Here is a 21,509-nt window from a genome sequence, read left to right as displayed (position 1 = left end):
ATGGTAAAATATTTGCCTGTGTATGTTGCTAAAATTAAAGACACAAGTGTTTATCAGAATGGAAAACTTCAAGAATTTACAGTGAAACCCTAAATATCTTCTCCTAAATCCACTGAAATGGATATAAGTCTGCTTAGGAAGGCACTGTTAGTAGCAAGTTCTGCAAGGGAATGTTTTCAGCCATAGACCACAGAAAGCTATTGGTAGAAACAGTAACAATATCAAAGACAGACAAGTGGCTTGATGTAAGGTAGCATCATCAGTATGTTCTAACTATGGACATTCTCTCATTGGGAGTGCATGGACACTCTGTTATCCACAACCCTTTTTTATTGAAAATGGTGATGTTTAATTTGTTCACAAATGGTTTGAAAAGAGAAGCAAGTATATAGGATGGAGGAGTGCCAAGAAGACTTGAAAGAGCTCCAAAAAGGAATGTTCCAAAGTTGGTTAATGAGCAAGAAAACAGAAGAGTTGGCAAGGGCAAATGCACAAGAACCTTATACAGTGTGCCATTTCCCCAGGGAAGGCCTCAGGAAGTGAGAGGGTGAAGGTTGTGTCCACCCTTTTAGCAGCAGCACACCAACCATCACTGCCTCAGTGAAGTAGCCTTTGCCTAGCAGCTACAGTTGCCCTTCACCAGCACAGGCTCTTTCCCACCTCCCATCCCTGCAAAGGAGGAGAACTTTGGATTCATTATTTATAGTACTCTTCAGTGTATTAAGTGTGTGCAATGCATACAGACAATGTTGCCTGCATGGGAAAAATCTCACTTACTCTGCAAACTCATCAGAGGACATGCAAGGAACTCCTGGGCCATGTCAGAAAGTCTGGCCAGACTACCTCCTTCATGGCCCAGAACCTCATTGGACAGGTGGTCTGTGCTATCAGGGCTCCACAAAGTAAGCCCTCACCATTGCAGATGCCATGTCCTGTCTCATGGTCCTACCACTCCCAGAGACTCACCTGATGACTGCCATTGCACAGTGGAGGCCACTGGGGGAGGGGGTGCTGTTTAGTGTGGGAGGTGTGGATGAATAGTTCCAGAGCTGCTTTCACCTTCTTCTTCCACAAATTGTGCCAATGTCACCCTCTTAGCCTGCATGTATTCAACTCAGTGGGATAGCTTGTCATGTAGACCTTCCGCTGTGTGAGAAGCTGAAGGTGGCCTTGAGTCCAGCTTGCAGCCTTCCCACCAGCATGTGTACTGCTGGAACCAAGTCAGCACATCCTGCAGTTGGCTCCAAAAAGAAGCCAAGTCCTCATAAGCCAGGGGATGACCACAGCCAGACTTGCAATGTCAGATGACAGCATCTCTGTGTAGCTCTTAAAGAGCTTAATAACTTTCACAGTCAGAGAGACAGTCAACTACTCATTATTGTTGTGCCGGCTACCAGCTGGAATGTCTAGGGCAGTCAGAGCTTTCCTCTGATCCACCAAGGACTCAAGCATGGCACAGGTGAAATTCTAGTGTGAAAAAGCATCACCAATAAAGTGGTGTTATGACACAGCAGGCAGTATCTGCTTCTTGTGAAGTTGATGCATGCCCCTCATACTGCAAGAGAAGTGACCCGTGATGTACATATCTGGAGGAGATGTCAGAACTCATGGGTCTCCGCATTCAAGCCAGGCTTCTCTACAGAACTCAGCCCCAAGGCATCTTTAACCATGAGGTGGAGAAGGTGGGCCACACAGGGTTTGTACATGATGCCCAGTTCTTTGGCTGCTGACTTCATCTTAGAGCCACCATCAGTCCCCAAGAAGCCTGTGGTGACTTCCATGCTTATCCATTCATCCAACTGCTTTCTGAAGGGGGCTTTGATGTTATCCACCTTGTGCAGAGTGTCAAATGGCTTGATGTGAAGCAGAGCCTGGCAATAGCTGGTCTGATGACCCTGACCCCTGCCGAGCTCTGGTCCCCCCACCCTTACCCGGAATGTCGCCTGATTCCCACCAGTGCACAGTCAGTGACAGATACACTTTATGCAACTGACTCTTCCCCCTTCCTTTCTGCTAGCCATGGTGTGCAGCAGCAGAAGGTGCTTTGCCCCTTCCATTTAACCCCCTGTTTTCTGCTCCCACAATAAACCACATTTTGCACTTCATTCCATGATTTATGGCTTTTGGTGGGTGGTCTTGCATGCAACAAGCTCCCTTCCTTTCTGCAGCCCATTGTCACATGGATCGCACATTGCCTGGTACTGCCTGTGCATATGTCAAAATGAAGCCCTTCCTTACAAAGCCCTTCCAGCCCAGTGAATTCATAATCAGTTTATGTTTCACAGAAATCCCAAAATGCAGTAAACCATTAAAAAAAATTGAAACAGAATTCCATTAACTATCCTGTCATTTTGTCATGAAGAATGTGTAGACATTAATCGCCTAATCCTATGACCTGCAGCACCAACAACATTATGCTTAGGATGTAATATCCCAGGGGTAGTCAAACTGCGGCCCTCCAGATGTCCATGGACTACAATTCCCAGGAGCCCCTGCCAGCAAATGCTGGCAGGGGCTCCTGGGAATTGTAGTCCATGGACATCTGGAGGGCTGCAGTTTGACTACCCCTGATCTAGACTTTTGCGCCGGTGGACTGTAACAAAACATGAATCGTGATTGGTTTTACAGTCAGATGTGCTGCTTCAAATGTTCAGAGTCAAGAGGCCAGTCACACTGAACAGACTGCTGGCAGGGATTAGAAGAAACCTTTACATGTAGAAGGAACCTGTTGTGTATGCGAGGCAGCAGAGGGCTGAGCTTGGGGTTTGGAGCAGGATCCAAGCAGCCCCGAAGGACAGCCAATGAACTGCCAGGTCCCCAACTGCAGGGTCCAATGAGTTTAAATCAATCAGGCTCCGCTAATCCAATCAAGGCTCAGCCAAGGGTGTGTCCACCTCTACCCCTGTGTATATATTTGGGGGCTTGTCCAGGCAAGTCCCCAGTCAGCGTGGTTACTTCCCACCTGGAATCACTTAACAAATAAAGAGCTGAAATGCACAACTGCGCCTCGTTTCTTCCCTACTGAACTCACCAACAGAACCTGCTCAGCCTTCTACTATAACTAGAACAGCAATCAAGAAAGAAGTTGGAAAGATGAGATAAGTAAGTCGAGTATTTCACATGTGTGGAAAAAAGAAACAATTCAGTTGGAGATCTGCTTTTCCCAACAGATGGTGCTGTCAGGTGAAGCCTACCAGATCTGAAGATAGATTCAAATGAGTATCCGTGTTTGTCTGAAGTAGCATAATAAAATCAGAGTCTTTGGTTGTGACACAGATGTAACAGAACTGATTTTTGCTATATATTCCCTGTCATGTAAGAAGATCATAGTCTGACGAAGGGTGCTTGCACTCAAAAGCTCACGCCTTGAATAAATCTTTGTTGGTCTTAAAGGTGCCACTGGACTCTGATTTTACAGATCTGAAGATGTCCAGGCATTTGGTCCAGCTTGGAGAAAATGAAAAGAGTAGAGGATATGCTTCTTGTTTTGAACAGGAGTCAAAAGAAACTCTTCGCCATTTAAATCAGAGTCAATGCTCTGGAGAGACCCTGAAAATCTGGTCAAGACCTGAAAAGAAAAATGGAAACATTTCAATCAATGGAAATAGCAAAATCAAAACTGCATGGTTAACTGTTCTCTCTGCTCTTGCACTCCACGAAACATAACAAACCGTGAGTTCATTAAATTGATTTGTTTATCACAGCTGAATCCTACTTTTCTTCCATGTTATGATGACCCCATTCACTTCCCTCCCTCAGAGGCAAGATTGGGTTGGGATTACCTTTCAATTTAAACTACTTGAAAATGGCACTTGAAACATTTTGAAATTCAGAATTAACAAAACATTTTATTCAACTCAGAGGGGAAAAGTGAGGTGAAATCAGAGGTTGAAATATCTCTTTTTCCCTTTGCACTTTTTTATTTTAAGAGGATGCATAGAAAAGAAAAGGAAATACCACATATTGTTATATACTACTAACCTACTATTCAGAAAAGAAGTATTCATAAAGCTTACATATAATACATATCTTATTCTTATACATCATCTTGATGTTACAAGCCACATACTGCACTATCTAAATTGAGTTTTCTCAGAAATTTCAACCCTTATAATGCAGGATAAGGGTTGAAATTTCTGAGGTAACTCAATTTAGATAACTTTGGGATAAAATTGCTGCATGCATAGACTTTCGTTCTTATTTTTAAGGCTAATGAGAGTTTCTTAAGCTATTCGCTCTTACTTTAATCTTTATTTTTATTTTTATTTATAGTTCAGCTTATATACTACCATTCCCAAAAAGGCTTGTGGCAGTTCAAAACACAAATAGAAAGGCCAATAAAAACAATATTAAAATCCCCAATTAACCCCCTCAACAGGCAATTATGTTGAGAGGCTTTTGTTCCAGTGTTTTTCAAACACTCCAGTATACTTTCTTTGAGTATTCACTGATTCTTTGGGCTGGCATACTCTTTTCAGTACCCAAATCCCAGTACTTGTTTTGAGTTTTTAACTGTCTTTTAAGAGCTCTAAAGACAGTCTCTAACTATACCAAATCTTTGCACCCTTCAGAATTTGACTGGGTAGAGAAATTCTTCTCTCAGTAGAAGCCTTTCCTTGGCTTGAATGGGAGTCTTCACCTACTTCATAAACTTCCTTGCCAACTTTCCCCCAGTTTTCCATCTGTGTAAAACTTCTCAGTTAAGGCTGAATTATGAAACTTGTTAGTACTCAACTCTTCCCAACTAGGGATCAAATCAGACTGAAATCTCCTGAGCCACAAAGTTCTGAAGTCTCTCTTTGTTCATTGGGTATCCAGTCAGATCTCTTGGAGCAGCCTGTCACTCAAGTCTCTCTATCTCTGTGAAGAATGAACCCTTCACAGTCCTTTATCTTTATCTGTTTACAGCACTTCTAAGTTTTTATTTGAGCATCAGCCACCAGAGAGCACCCCCACCACAGTTCCCATGGAAACCTACATTTTGTAATCTCATTTTATCCCTCAGGATATACTTGAAAATTAAGTTAGGTTGATAGATTGTCACAAGCTGAATGACACCTCTTGATTGGGATGTCCACTCAATGGGTTGAATCCAGCTCTGTCCCCCTCGAGTACAATGGTACTTGCAAGAGCACTTGGGTTTCATGTGATAGTGTTAGAGAAAACCCCACCATCTTCATAGAAGATATATGTGTCAGTATTGCCCCCATCACCATTCCTAAAGCAAAACACAGGACAACCAAATTAGGGCTTAATTAGTAATAGCTGGTCTATGTCATCAGCTACCAGCATATTCAACAGTGCGATGTACCAATCTATGGCTGCTACCATTTTGGTGAGTCCACCCTGGCCAGAAATTGTTGCTTGCTGTGCTTAACATTGCCAGCACATGAACCATGCTGAGCAATGCCAAGCCTTATTCCTCCTCCCCAGCATTTCACAGAGACCATTATTTGTTAATGCTAATCAGCACCAAGAGCATTCCATCCCAGTACACCCTGAAAGAAGTTAGACAAGTGCACAGTGACACATCCACATCTACTGTAATATAGTTCTACCCTCACTAAAGGTTTCAATATTTCTGGGATAACTCTTCAGTGCAGTTCAATACTGTCTTGTTCAAATTCATTACCATCTTATTTGAACATCAGCCGCCAGAGACCACCCCCACCTCAGTTCCCATGGAAACCTTTCAAACTGTGTGGCAGTCCACGGAGCTTTTGTCAAACTTGGCAGGTGCTTGAGCCAAAATGTTCACAACAGAGAACAACTTGACGAATTCCGTATATCCAAGCATGGCCTCCTGGAAGAAAAGGTAAACAGTTAATTTTCTTGGGCAAACATTGTCCTTTATTCTGGGATAGATTAGTCTGTGCTGGCTTAGCCTCCTCTCCTCTGAATAAACCGGCTGTTACAAGTGGTTCAGAAATTCTTGGAGCTTTTCTTTACTAAGTGTATAATTTTGGCAATTTAAGATGCTGGCATTTTTTTCTCTAGACAAAACACAAATGGATATGTTTACATCTGTAGTGGAAGCAAAAACACATAAGCAAGAAAATTATAACTGTTGTAAATCCTAGCCTTTTTTTGTTGGTACAAAATATGGATGGTTGAGTAATTGTGATGTTAAGAGTGTTGGACTGGGACTAAGACACTCAGGTTCAAAGTCACACTACACATGACACTCACTAGGTGATTATGCACTAGTCATTCTGACCCTAACTATCTCAAAGGGTATGAAGAGAGGAGGGAGAGTCATGTAGGTTTCTCTCTCTTTGGAGGAAGAATGGTGAAAATATAATAAAAAATTAGCTCCAAAGGATAAGAAGTTAAGTAAGGCTGCTAAGGAGGTGGCAACCCCCCACCAATGTACTAGCCAGTCTTCTGGTGGGATTCCTAGGACCATTGCATGTGTGTATGTGTATGTGTGGGGGACCAGCATATGCCCCTCTGCAAGGCAAAGACCACAGTGAGTATACTAGAATTCACTTGCAACATTGCCCAATAAGGCAGCAGCATCCAATAACAACCTTCTGAGTAATATGCAACCATGGCCTGACAATGTGACCATGACCTCTCAATGCTACTCCCTTGCACAGAGTGTCAGAAGACAGGGAGGAAAAATGTAACTTCAAAAGGGGCCTATGGTCTAAATGTCCCCTTGTAGCCCACCAGGAAAGAGCCCACGTGACAGACATGATGCCCCTCTGCCCCCTGCAAACCACAAAATGGGAAACAGCACAGCCCAACTGTTGGGGGCCAACCCCAGACATGCATCCCTTGAACTGAGACACCTCTCCAAAATCCTTTCATAATCTCTTGCACCCCATCTAACTTGAGACCCCTGTGTTTCCTCACCACCAACCTGCATGGTTTATCAGGTGCCAGCAGTGCTCTGAGGGAGTATGGCATTCATTGACCACCGCTCCACCACCTCTCCACCACATCTCCTCTCAGACCACTCAAGCTGCATGAAGTGGTCAGCTGAGAGCCTGGTGAAGGGAATGGAAACTGCAGAAGGTTGGTCATGTGAGTCTGTAGCAGCTGTCCACATTGCCTTAGGATGCTTAGGGCTGATCATGCATTGAGCAGGGGGTTGGACTTGATGGCCTGTATGGCCCCTTCCAACTCTATGATTCTATGATTCTATGATCATACACAAAGGGATGTGCTGCAATGCATGCAGGTGTATAGTGATACACTTTTCATCAGTCCTTAAGGTGTTTGTGGGCTTGTGTTATAGTTTGCAATTAAATACAACAGAAGTTCAGTAACATCATGACAACTTTCAACATCGATCCCAATAGAAGCTTCCCTTGGATCCCCCCCTCCCCTAAGTTGTGTAAAAGGGAGATCTTTCTGTGAAACCCCCAGGGGAAATCACAGAAGGAGGGGAGGAGGAGTTGGGGAGAAACCAGAAGTGACATTGTTATAGCAAAACAATGCTTTTGGAGTATCGGGTAATTCCTAGAGCATTGCTCTGAGGCCATGATGTCACATCCAAATTTGCAGTGGAAGTGATGTAGCATGTCAGTTTGGCACTGAATTGCCCCCTGATTTCCTCCCCCACCACCCTCTCACATGGCAGCAATGGCGATTCAGGGTACTAGGGAAAGGGGAATGTGAGTCTAGGGCTTGAGTTCTCCTGCTAGTGTGGTGCAGCCCTTCCTCAAAGTTCTCTAGCTTGTACTCACAAATGGGGAGGGCTAATTTTCTGAATGCCTAAATCACTTAAAGAAAATTAGAAAGCAGTAAAAGAGAGGTGCTAACATTTTGGAAGGTCAGGAAAAAGATCACTCCAGATAGTAAGCTAAAGCCTTTTATCATTTCTTCATAAACCCTTTCAATAAGAACGTGAGCTCTGCCTTTGCTGTTGTTCACCACAAATTAGTTGGAGAAGAGATCCCATTAAAATAGGATGCATTTATCTTTAAAGGAACATTTCATTTGAGATAAAAAGCTTTCTTTATTTGCAGGGGGGGGGAAAGGTTATTTTAAAGGGAGGAAAAAGGAATTGAGGCTACAATCCTTAACACGGTGTCCATCCAAATTTTGATCCCATTGTTCTGGTTTTGCAGTATCAATTGATCAAATATGCATGCAGAGGATAAAGTACCAGCAATGTTTTAAACACCAAAACTCTCAGCACAGTAAGTAATGGTGCCAGGGAACAAAACCATTTCCCTATACCCTAAAAGAACCCCAATCAGGAAGGACGTTGAATGTCACAAATATGGAATAAAGATTCTGATTGGCTAATAGGTCTATCAGATACTTCAAAAGTTAATGCTGGAAGATTTTGAAGGCCATGTCAGGAGAGGCTGGAGTTTGGGGAGGATATGACATCACTTCCAGCTGACAGTCCAGGAAAGAGAAATGGAGAAATTCCCAGAGCATTACTATGGAATTTTCCAACTTCCCTCACCTTAGCTCAATTTCTTGAAAGGAGGGATTTGCCTGAAAATGCCAAACCATACCTAGTGAGAATCCTCTATCACTATGATGTTTTTCCTACCCACCACCTTGCTATTGGATAGTAACTGGGGGTGGGCACTGGCATGTCATTCTTTCCTCACTCTTGAATCTGACCAGCAAATAAATGTTTATCCAGAGGCAAGGGAAGTTGGACACTCAAGGAATTCTGTAAATCTGTAGTGTCATTCCCCACCCCTTCTAAACCAGCAGCAAAACTTAAGATGCCAAGATCTTAAAGCTCAATTGGATTGGCAGACCTTGGATCCTCTATGAAACAGCCTGCTTCTCTAGCTGGGTACCTAATAGACCCCTGATATTGCCATGCGGGAGAACAAGAAATGATGGAAGAAAAATCTTTGCTTCCTTGTGGTTTCTCATCACAAGGAGGTCCTCTTGTCTTGCTACTTCCATGTTCAAGTTCTGACCTTTGTGGATCAGTGTGAATGCCTCTGATTTTCCTACATCCAGAAACACTGTAAGCCAAACCAATTTGGAGTTGATCCTGCAAAGGAACAAAGGTCTCATGATGCCCACAATTAACATAACATGACCAGATTTCAAGATTGGTAAAGCGGGATACCATTGACGGGGGGGGGGGGGAGGGTCTTGATTAAAAATTTGGTCTATATGGAGCAACAAAAAGTTTCATGTAATGCCTAGAATGCAAAAATAGTATTGTAATATATATATATTTTAATTTCAACATAAGTACAATTTGCCAGGTACTCCCAGATGTCCCTCCAAAAGTGGGACAATCTGGTCACTTTAAATTAACAGAAATGAAAATATCCTATAAGGAAGAAGGTTTGTAGGCCGGATCCGCTGCTTCTTGGCTTCAGAAATGTCTAGGCCCCATTCAGAAGCATGTTGCAAGTTATTTGTATAAATCTGTGGACCTCCCTTACATGGCTAACAGCAAAGCTATGATGGAAGACAGCTACTTGAAGGTTGAAGGCATGCCTATTGGGAATTTATTTCCTCAATATCTATATTGAGACAGATGTGACTTTCTTCTCATGGGGATTGGATTGCAAGGAGCTGGGGTGTGAAGGAGCTAATTATCTGTATGAGAGACTCCTGCTGTTCTTTACCTTTTAAAAACTGAGTCTGACTGAGACAAACTTTGCCTCTCCTATAAGTCCTTTGTGTATGCCAGAAGGCTTAGAAGAGAGGCAGGGTCTTCTATTGTTGTTGGAGGCGCTAAGAAACAGCAGGAGTTCCTCCCACTATTTCTTACCTTCTCCAAACTGCAGAACATTTGAGATGATAACCAGACACTTTACCAAGCTCCCTCTAGATAGTTCAGAGTATCTGGAAGATTGGGGAGGCATCTTTTTTATTTGCATGGAGGTTTTGGAGAAGTTAGCAAACAACTGGAGTCTCTTCCACTGCTTGGCAGAGATGGCAGCTGTGTTTCTAGGTGTACCATTCAAAGGAAGTCCTGGAACACTCAACCTGGAAAGCTAGAGGCTGATTTAAGAAGAGTTGGTCCTTAGATTTGCTTTTCGCTACCTAAAGGAGACTCAAAGTGGTCTGCACTCCTAACCACTACAACAAAAATACAAATATGTAAAAAAAAAAAAAACATCAACCCTTGATGCTATATTAATCTAAAGCAGTGTGCAACCTAAACATACCAGATAACTGCTCTTTTCTTTTTTGTTGTGCTTGTATACTTGGGAGGCTTGCATTTATTCTTTAGCAGCCTATAATCTCTGATTTTGCAATCATTATATTTATTATGGAACCAAACTGAGGCTTGGCACAGAGTGGTTTGGGAGTGTCTATCTGATGCAATTTCTAAGCTCACAGGGGAGAACAACCAGATCTGAGAGCAACATACATTCCAGGGGATCATATTTTCATGGTGATAAATCTGTTGCTGCAGGAGGCAATTATTCACCATTTGCTTCTCTCTCGCCTTCTCCTTTGCCAACTTGTGAAACTGGGTCAGCTTAAGAGTTGTCAATCCCTTAGCAAATGCTGTGGGTCTGATAAGACCATGCTATACCTACTGAACTATGAGATAACCTTAACAAAATAACACTTGCCAACAGATTTAACCTTTCTGAAAATGAAATCATGCACCATGGCAGGATCAGCATTTAACACTTTGCTTAACAGATTTCATTCAGTGTCAAGAACCAGGTTCTCAGATTTTTGGTCTTGACTATTATTGCATGTTTTTTTTTAAAAATGCTTTTGAGGACTGTTTCATGACCTGTCTGGCAGTTTAACCATGTTGGGTATCTGGTGACTTCATGAGCCAAAAATGGAGTTGCTGCTGAACTGAACTGAGCTTACAGTGGTGATAATATTTTCCAGTTTCAATTACTGATGGCACCAAAATTTATAAAATAGGGCTTATTGTAAAAACTTCCCCAGCTCCCAAAAAATTATTACACATGTAAACTTGTTGGGGTCTGAATTTTAAACTGTTTCCACATGAGGAATCTGCCCCTGGACAGCCTCTAGTTGCTGGCGGGTTTTAGAACCCCCTCCACCTGACGTAATCTGCAACCTGAGGCTGGCCAAAGGCTGGCTTGAGTTTTGGCTAGATTAGCCTCAGGATGAGGGAAATTGTCAAAACTGGATTAGCCACATCCTATTGCACTTCTCATCAGAGAACAACCAGGGGTAAGCCTGTATGGAGGGGGAAATGCGCAATAGTCTCTGTAGTGTTGTCCCGCCCTCCCCTCTCAACTTCCTGCTCTGAGAATTTTTTTTTTAAGTGGATGATCTGCATTGCTGTGGGACTGCAAAGCTACTTTTTCAAAGGTAAAATAGAATATTCTTTAAAGTGTCCTTGAACTTTTTGGGATCAAAAGAGACATTGCATGTGGGAAAGTAGGTTCTGGTCCACATGGCTGAAAGCTGTCATTGCATGGACAATTCAGTCATAAGACATTCACATGAACTGCACTCCCAAAACCCATTATTGGTGGGCTCCCACACTGCACAAACAGAATGCCAGTGTAATGTAATATAATGTCTGCTGAAGGCTCATACATCAAGAAATTCTACACGTCTATGACTGAGTGATTTAAACACTGCATTTATCCAGGTGTCCCTGAATGCATAGTGGCTGTTTATTACAAACAGATGTGCATGCGTTCACTGTATAGACAGGGCTATTGACACTCTATAGACAGGGCTCTGGGAATGAAGAAACTCATCCTCCCTTGAGAAGGCAGCAACTCCACCAAGCACGGCAAGCTGACTATAGCCTTGTTTCTAGTGCTGGCAGTAATAACTGAAGTAAAATGAACATCCCCTTTGTGTATCCTCTTATGGCCAGTAATACCACATAATAAGCAGAAGACAGTGGATGGTAGCTCTTCTACCTGCTTGAGCAACTCTTGGAATGGTAACAATCATGCCAGCTGGGACACTCCTGAGATTGTTCAGCTCCCAATTTGTTCATGGGTTATGATCAGCACCTCTAAACATTCAGAAGACCTGTGTGTGAATAGTTCACACATTTCAGCTAGGTAAGAAAGATGACCATGCATGCATTATTAAATACTAATAGCAAAGCCCATTTTGAAAATGGGGGGGGGCAAAGAGGTGGGGGGGACAAAGAGCTGGAGGGCTCCTGCAGAGCCCATAGCAAAGCCCATTTTGAGACTAGGCTGTAGAAAGGGGGAAGGGCAGAGGGTGAGGGATGTGAGGGCTCCTGCAGAGCAGGGAGGTGCACCATAGGCTGACAATGGTGAAGCAAGCTGCATTTGGTTCTATGCAAGCGACTTAGAACTGCATGACTGGCTGTACACATCACAAAGAGGCAAGAAAAACCTCCTCCACTGGCAGCAAGAAAGCAGGTTCTTGGTCAAGCTTAAGACATCCTAAACAGGCTGGCCACTATGGGTTCCTCTTTTCCTTCCCAAGGTAGTAGGTAAGAAGACTTCTTGACAGCTGGAGAAGAGATAGCTCTCTCCCTCTGGGCTCTCTCCCAGCCCAGAGACAGGGCTGGCCAGGCCAGCACTGCAGCTGTTGTGGAGTGCAGGTAGACAGTCTCCCATGCTCCCCGGTGGTCAGGAGGGCTCAGCACAGCAGGACAGCCAGGTGAGCTGGGCCACCAGGCCTGGATTTGCAGCCATGGCTGAGTGTGGTTAGCCTACTCCCTTACATTCCTGGTTCACATTCTGCTGGATTTTCCTCCTCTTGGCAAGTAGCCTGAAGCAGCATGGAGGAGGATGAGGAGGAATATGGGAGTGGGGAAGACTCATGACTGGCCTTCAGTGTGTGAGTGTCCTCTCCCTATTGGGGGCATGCCGTGCACTGTGGGCCAATCAGAAGATTTGGAACATTCAGCAGGTCATCAGAAGGACAGCCTCATTTGTATAGGTTATGATTATAGCTTTCCTAAATCTCTACCCAGTCCACCCACCAATCCACAGCCACCAGCGGCCTCCTATCTACTGATTGCCACATTCTTTATGGGCACTAAACATTGACACATTCCAATTAGTAATTTTAAATTGCAAGATGTCTCTCTGTGTCTTTGTGCCCGCTTCAGTGCTCACAAGTGACAAAAGCAAGCCAACCTGGATCTCATCATTTCACACATCGGTGGAGAAGGTGAGAATGTTCTGGGGAAAGGCCATTCCCCCATCAAGGAAAGGAGAAGAGACACATGAGCAATGCTGCACAAGGCTAAGCCATGATGAAGAGCTGCTCTGACTGTGTTCATGTAAAGTAACTTATTCAGCAGTCAGCCACTGTGCAGGCACAAAGCTGTTTCACCTAGCATTCCATTCAAACTTCAGATAAAAATATTGAGGCAATCCTCTGAGGAGCTTGACTCATATTCACATGAACAGCCAGCCTCTCAGTGGTTTTCAATACCATCAAATATTATATCCTTTTGAAGAAGATGGTTAATTTGAAAGTCAGGGGCACCATAGTTCTATGGTTCTGTTCTCACTTGACTGAGCAATTCAGGAAGGTAGTTCTGATGGGCTGCTGTTTGACCCTGCATATTCTGGCCCCAGGTTTCTGAGCCCACTGGTCTCCTTAAGACCATGGACTTACTCTGCTGTCTGCAGTTTGGCAGGGTGTTGGAACTGGATCTGGCACACAAGGTTAGTAAACTTGCAAACCAATTGATCCAACAAAGCTACCTTCATTGCCTTCAAATAATCTTGGTCTAAAGTAGCTCCAGCTGTTCTGATAGCAACTTCTTGAAAATGCACCTGGCTAGATTCTAATGGGGCCAGAATCCTTCAGGGATCATATGCCATGCAAATACAGCTTTCATGCAAATACAGCTTTCAGCCATGAACTGTACACATGTTCACAATACATATAGGACTCAATAGCAACTTTTGCTATCCTCTCCCAAATGTCAACAAGCAATTCAGAATCTATGAACAGTTAACTTAAAATATGAATAAATAGAAAAGGAATAGGTTTTTTTTAGTTCAGATGGATTTATCCATTTATAAATAATCCCTTTCTTAAATCAACAGTAATTCCCTTAAATTAACCCTTTTTTGGCACCTTCCATAGTAACTGACGGAGACATGGTTCCAGGCTCATTTAAACACAATAAGAGGAGCTGTGATCAGGGTAGGAGTGAAACACTGGAGATCTGATACACAAGTGGAAAAAGAGTATGAGTTAGAATAAACCTGGCCTCATCCAAACTCAGAAATTACCCCCAACCATCACTGGCCATTCATCATTCTGCAAGGTTTGCTGTGGCAAAGTAGATACAATTAGGGCTCTCTGGTAGTGGGTCCAGCTCCAGTGACAAAGAGTCTGGAAAAGGAAATAAAAATACAAGTTTAGCAGATGTACAAGTTCAGCAGGATGATGAGGAAGCCAGCTCCCTCAAATGATTTGTTTCAGGCGGCAGGAAGAAGTGTAAAAATAGCACATTCAGGCACATCATCCTTCCTTCTCTTGCAATATCTTGTAGGGTTCCATTCTAATTTGAACCCTGTCCATCACAGTCTTTGCCCTTCCTCCTAGCTTTCAATCATCTGCAAATGTACTATGTGATGGGCTTATTCCCTTGTTAAAGAAACCAGGACCACATCAGCGAATGCATGTCAGCAACTGGCTGCAAGCAAAAGAGGGGGGGAAAGTCCACATTTAAATTTCTGAAGACCTTTAGAAACCTGCTGCAATCTCTGTGCTCGGTAGATAAGACAGTTCTGTTGTAGGAACTGCCACTCCTGAAGCGAATATTTGGCATAACATTTGAAACATTAGAATTGTAAAACGCATATATGTATTTTCCCCCCTGAGCGTGGAATGATGAACGAATGGGTTGTTAGTCTTCTAGTCTTGTTGTAAAAGGTTGCAAACAGGGGGAAAAATCAAGAGGTGACTAAGAGCAAACAAGGGAACAAGGCAAATGCTGATAACCTTGTCAAAAGAAAATGGGTACACTAAAATGTCACCACCGGTTTCTTCTTAAATGCCTTTGAGTTGGGGGACAACTTTGAGTGTCCTACAGATGTGTACAGTTTTGGTACAATTCGTCTTTGAAGGAACTCGGGGCCCCAAATGACCTTTCCTAACCAGCTTGGAAATAAGCACTTACATGAAAAGCAAAAACTTCCTTTTGGTTCAAAGAACATTTTTTTTTCCTTCTTGAAGTGACAAAATGTCAGCAAGAAGCCTGAGGTTTTCACCCAACACTGACACAGCTCACATTTGGAGATGTCATTCTCAATGACCCCAAAGGGCTGAGTGGCATGAGATTTATTTGGGGGGGGGGGAACCAGAACAACACATGCAACAGAATTTTTTTTAAGGAAAAAATAATCAGACTTTGGAAATAATAGCCCTCTGCTTTGTCCAGCATTCAGTTTCAGAGGTCCTAAGAAGTTAAGATATCTCAAAGGAGAGCATTCAGATACTACACTCAATGATATTTAGGTGAAAATGTGCAACATCTAACTTGTTACTGGGCTCATATGTACACATGTTCTTCTGTCTCTCTACTCATGTGAGAATTGTGCTTAGAAACTGACTCTGGCTACCCTTGTGCATGACTGTAGGCATGTACCTTAGGACCTCCACCAGCCTGGATTCTAAGCCTTGGGTTAAACCCTGGTTTAACATCTTGGGTAGTTGGGTGGGGGGGATGAACTACAGTAAACAGATGTACCTGCATTTGCGCATCAAGGGCTTTACCAATCAAATCAGCAGCTTCGGAGAGGAATGAAGGGCTTGCTCAATCTTGAAAACAAACTGTCTTCATGCACAATTTAACTTAGCCATGGGTATGCATGATATCTCAATGCAACCAATACAAGACATATCCCTCATATCAGTGATGCAAAATGAAACATAGCAAACATTAAACAACATCACCAGCAACAAAAACATTACCCCATCAGTATTTTATCTTAGTGAAATGGCTCTTGAGCTAAAACTTAGAGACAAATATTACTCCCACACGCGCGCACACACACACAAGAATAGAACCATCTCTACTTCCATTGCAGTTCCTTAACGCCCCTAAAAGAATGATCAAGGTACACCAATCTTATGTGGAATACATGATCAAGATGCATCTACAGCAGCAATTATGCTCTGAATCCTAAACCATGTTGAATAGAATTGCCCTAGCCACAGTAGTCCATGAACATCTGGAGAGCCACAGTTTGGCCACCCCTGTGTAACTTTTCTCTTCTCAGTGCTGTCATTTTCATCCCCCCAATCAGAGGGGTAAACTTTTTTTTTACATTTATTATCTTGCTCTCACAGGGTTTTCTATTTTTGTCACATATTCTCTGCATGTGGTGTGCTATATTTTATTTTGTTACTGTTTCATTGCTGTCGAATTTTGTAATCCTAGCCCTGTTGCAGTATTAGATGTATTATATGATAGCTTTTTAGAACTGTTTTGTAATCTTCTTTGATGTCATTATTACACTAAATAAAATCAAGGGGAGGAATCATTCATATCTAGCTCCCACTTATATCCTGAAATGGTACAGAATGGGTACACTGCCCTTGGCTACCCATACTTTTCTGAAGCTTACTTGCTGCTTCTCCAAAACAGCCAGCGCTAGCATTCTTCCACCTCCCTGGAGTAGGAGGTGCTTTAGAAAAAACAAGGAGGCATGACTTTTGGTTTTTCAAAGAGTACCCATTTGGAAACAGCTGCTCCCTCATAAGAAAATGCTTGGTCGGGAACCTCCCAACTATTGTAGTTGCTTTCCATGGCAGCCATTTTGTGAGTGGCCAGATTCACTCTATAATTGGACTAGGAGCTAACAAGGAATGAACTTCATGATTCTGGTGGACTGATGCCTTGACTATAGCATGCTTGCATTGCAGTGGCAAGCACTTAGGCCTTTTAGTTGGGGACTCTAGAACTGTATCATCTAATACAATAAATGTGTAAGAAAGGTTAGCTTTTTCTTGTTTTCTGAGCTGCAAGAATTCTAGAATTTTGTATTGCCTAAAAATAAACTTATTCTAAAAATATTTCATTAAAATTCATATATTTTACACAGAACCCTGGAAACCAACAGGGTTCAGGCTTGGACTTATTGGCAGCACTCTTATAGTACTAAACCCTGTCAGACTGCCCTTATGCTATGGGCATCACCATCTTATTGCTTTAAAAATAAGAACCAGGATTGGGAGATAAAAGGGAAGGCAGGGGGAGGGGAGGGAAGTGGGGTTGCAGCTGCCTCCACGGTTTTTCCAGCCATCAGTCCAAGTTTAATCAGCCAATTGCCTCAAAGGATCGTTTTTAAAAAAGAAAGCTGGAAAGAAGTGTACCTGGATCCCCCCCCCCCATGTCAGTTTAGGTCAGGGGTAGTCAAACTGCGGCCCTCCAGATGTCCATGGACTACAATTCCCAGGAGCCCCTGCCAGCATTTGCTGGCAGGGGCTCCTGGGAATTGTAGTCCATGGACATCTGGAGGGCCGCAGTTTGAATACCCCTGGTTTAGGTGAATGTGTGTATTTCTGTAGATGCTTAAAATATCTTGTGCTGTTGTTTTTTAAATAACCTTGTTGTTCTTGTATAGTATGCTCAACATGAGATGCTGAGGAAATCTATATTGTAGAATGAACCTGAAGAGGTGAGGCATAGAATAGACTGTAGTCTTTATCATCAAACAAAGTGTCATGCAGGGATGTCACTAGAGATCCTGTTCAAATCAAAGCAACGCAAAACATGAACTGATTTAGAACAATATCTGAAAATGTAGCCAACTGCAAAGGGCTAGTCATGACAGTCTGTAGTTTGCAGCCAAAATTAAAAAGGGTGTCATTTCACTTTAAACTTCTTCTTCTCCTTTTTTGCCTGAAAATTCAGATGGAAGTGTGCTGGGAAGGTAAGGGTTATGTATACCAGAAAGCTGAAAACTAGTACAGCTAGATCAAGTTTAATTTGATTTTTCCATTGATCCCTCTAATGGTATAAGCCTATAAAAACATCCAAGTGAAAACTATGCTATGGGTATAAAAGGTAGTGAACTCTGGATTTATGGATCTGTATTGGTTTGGACCCCAGACTTCAGAGGATATAATTCAGTCTCTGCAGAGAAAGAAAAATAAGGTTCACACAGCCACACCAACAAGAAAACAGGAAAAAAGGTCAGTGGTTCTCTCTTTCTGTCCCCCAATTCACTTATCCCCTACTAAAAGTGATCTTGGGAGACTTTCCTTCACATTTTTCTTACTCTGTATCCTCTGAACAACACAATGAGGGAAGAATGAGATTTCTAGTGGTGTGTGTGTGTGGGGGGGAATGTACAAATTTAATCCATCACGTCATTGTCTTATCCTTCTTTCAAAGAGCATATGATTCTCCCTTCCTCATATTGCCCTTATAACAACTGTGGAAGACTGGCAGGATGCAACCAATTTTAAGTTCACCAAATGTGCTTCATGGAGGATATCTATACATGGAAGGGAAGCAGTTTTCGTGATCCCTTCCTTCTGCTACAGACAACTTCTTCTCAAGCTGGGGGTCTCCTTTCTCCCTCTAAGAGCAGTATTGGGGCATCTTGGACTGCAGTGAGAAAGGAAGGCACAGAGATTCCACTCCACGCATGGAAATCCCTTCTGTCTACAGAACTCTGCAAGGGATCCAAATCACAGCAGATATTTATTTATTGTTTAGATTTATATTCTGCCCCTCCCAGCAAGCTAGCTTGGGGTGGATAACAGCAAAATAATGGTTACATGAAAATCAGAACATGAGTACCATTAATATGAATTAAAAACTAATTAAAGCATTCCTTAAGAACTCAACTACACAGCAGTACCAAGCACTTACCAATGATTGTCTCCATTTCCAGGGAGTGAGTTTGTCATAGGAGGAGGCCAACTCAAAGATGTTACTGGTCATTAGCCCCAAACAAATGCCTGGCAGAAGAGTTCCACCTTGCCGGCCCTCGGAAATTGAGTTAACTCTTGAAAGGCCTGCAGTTCTTCCAGGAGCTCATTCCACCACATGGGGCATTGCATTGCAATACCTCTTGAGGACCAGGGATTGCCAGCCTCTTTGTATTCATTGAGTGCAGTGCCCTTTGGAGAGTATAGTTGGTCAGGCAGTCCCTCAGGTATGTGGGGCCCAGGCCACATATGGCCTTAAAGTAAGGGATATCTGGGGGTGCCTGGCAAATTGTACTTATGTTGAAATTAAAAAATATATAATACAATACTAATTTTGCATTCTATGCGTTCTATGAAAAAAATTTTTGCTTCATATAGACCAGTTTAGAATAGTGGTTAGGAGCGTGGACTTCTAATCTGGCATGCCAGGTTCAATGCTGCACTCCCCCACATGCAGCCAGTTGGGTGACCTTGGGCTCGCGACAGCACTGATAAAACTGTTCTGACCGAGCAGTGATATCAGGGCTCTCTCAGCCTCACCCACCCCACAGGGTGTCTGTTGTGGGGAGAGGAATGGGAAGGCAACTGTAAGCCGCTTTGAGCCTCCTTCGGGTAGGGAAAAGCGGCATATAAGAGCCAACTTTTCTTCTTCTTCTTCTTCTTCTTCTTCTTCTTCTTCTTCTTCTTCTTCTTCTTCTTCTTCTTCTTCTTCTTCTTCTTCTTCTTCTTCTTCTAATCAAATTTTAATCAAGAACCCCCCCGTCAATGGTGTCCCGCTTTACCAATGTTAAAATCTGGTCACCATACCTTAAAGGTTAAATCCAGAACCCTGAATTGGGGCATGAGGATAGGCCTGATGTAGGCTCTCCATGGATGACCTTATTCCTATTCTGACATTCCAACCATAACTTCGTACTGGAACAATCTTGTTTTACTCTGTATTGCTAGAGGTGGCACAAGAATGAACAGCACACCGATGCCTTTACCATAGACACGTGCATTGCAGGATCATAACTGAGACCTTAAACAGAGTCCCACCCTTCTAAACCAATTTGAAGTCAATTGACTTAGAAGGATGTTCCTCTATGCTGGATTCTACTGCAAGTGCTGTGCTGGAATCTCACGCATACATCTGATTGTGAAGGAGTAGTGCTAAAGGACTCTAGCATGGAAAGAGTCTTTATTTAAACTATCTTGTGCTTTATAATCTTAGTTTATATCTTGGTTAAGAGCAGAAGCCTCTAATCTGGAGAAATTGGTTTAATTTGTACCCTTCCACAAGCAGCCAGCTAAGTGTCCTTAGGCCAGTCACAGTTCTCTTAGACCTCTCTCAGCCTCACCTTCCTCACAAGATGTCTGTTGTGGGGAGAGGAAGAGGAGGTGACGGCGAGTCACTTTGAGACTCCTTCAGGCACTAAAAATCCCCAAAGACTCATTTAAAGGGGACCATTGCCACTGCGGGGAAGGAACACCAGCAGGGACCTGGCTGGTGGGAGAGAACTCCCAGCCCTGGCATTCTGGGCAGTGTGTGTATTGGCATGGCAACAGGGGGTGTGGGTGAGCTAGGCGTCAGTTAAATGGATGGCCTGACATTGTTCGGCCTCTTTTCCCCATCAGGGTGCCCAAAGATGCGAAGTGTAGCATGAGAAGGATCAATTTTGGGGCAGCCAAGCTTGCGTGCTGGCCTCCCCTAGATTTAGGGGGCCCCTTAAGGGGATGCATGGATGCAGAGCCTGGTTGAAGGCTTGCATTTCCGGGAGGCAGGAGAACCCAACAGAGGCTGACGCCCGGAGGGGTCACTCCATGTTGCCTCCCCCCTTTTTCAGCCTGCCATTATGTCCAGGATTCTGGGCTGGATAGCCAATGCAACCTGTTGAGAGGCAGGCTGTGATGGGCTGTCTTGTGGTCAGCTGACCACAAGAGGGCGAATTTCTCTTCCCATGCTTGCCACGCTCAATGTTGAATAAAGGCTGTGGCCAAATATTTTATGCCAAATTATGCTTGTCAGTGTCTTCATTAGGCGGTCAATATCCCCCTGCAAGGCAAAAAGTGAGGTATTAAAAATCAGCTCTTCTTCTGTTGTGACCACTATTATCACTATCTTTTCCTCTTTGTTTTGTGATTTACTCAGGCCCTTTTGTGCTTACTGTGAACATTTGAAAGTTCTCCATTGTTAGCTATATTTAAATACCATTTTATACAGTTCAAATTACCTCAGAAGGCTATAACTTGACATCTAATATTCATGGTGGTAATATCCATATTTTATAACTTGAAACAATTGTGGTCCAAGAGCATCATAATACCAGAGGAAAGATGAACATAAAACAGAGCTAGAGTGTAAACTTGGTAAATGACAAGAAGCCAATAAATATATGCCCAGCTGGAGGTTTTCAGAATGGCTGCCCTGGTTTTACAAAGAACCAACAGGATACAATCTTTTAAATTATTAAGTGGAAAATACAAGGGAAAAGAAAAAGAACAATAGAGAATTTGGCAATGTGCTTTCCCATCAGAGTGTTAGGCAGAAACACTGGGGAAATAGAAAATACAACAAAAACTTGGTGTGGACCTAGATTAGAACTCGTAAACTGGTCTCTCTAGCTGTCCATTAATTGTCAGTTTGATCTGCAAACAATTATGACTTACCATGCAAAATTGAATCAATAAACCATTATTAATGATCTACCAGCTATATAATTGGAACTGCGAGAGGT

The sequence above is a fragment of the Paroedura picta genome, chromosome 4 (assembly GCF_049243985.1).
Source record: "Paroedura picta isolate Pp20150507F chromosome 4, Ppicta_v3.0, whole genome shotgun sequence".
NCBI lineage: Eukaryota > Metazoa > Chordata > Lepidosauria > Squamata > Gekkonidae > Paroedura > Paroedura picta.
Note: the sequence above shows the minus strand (reverse complement) of the source record.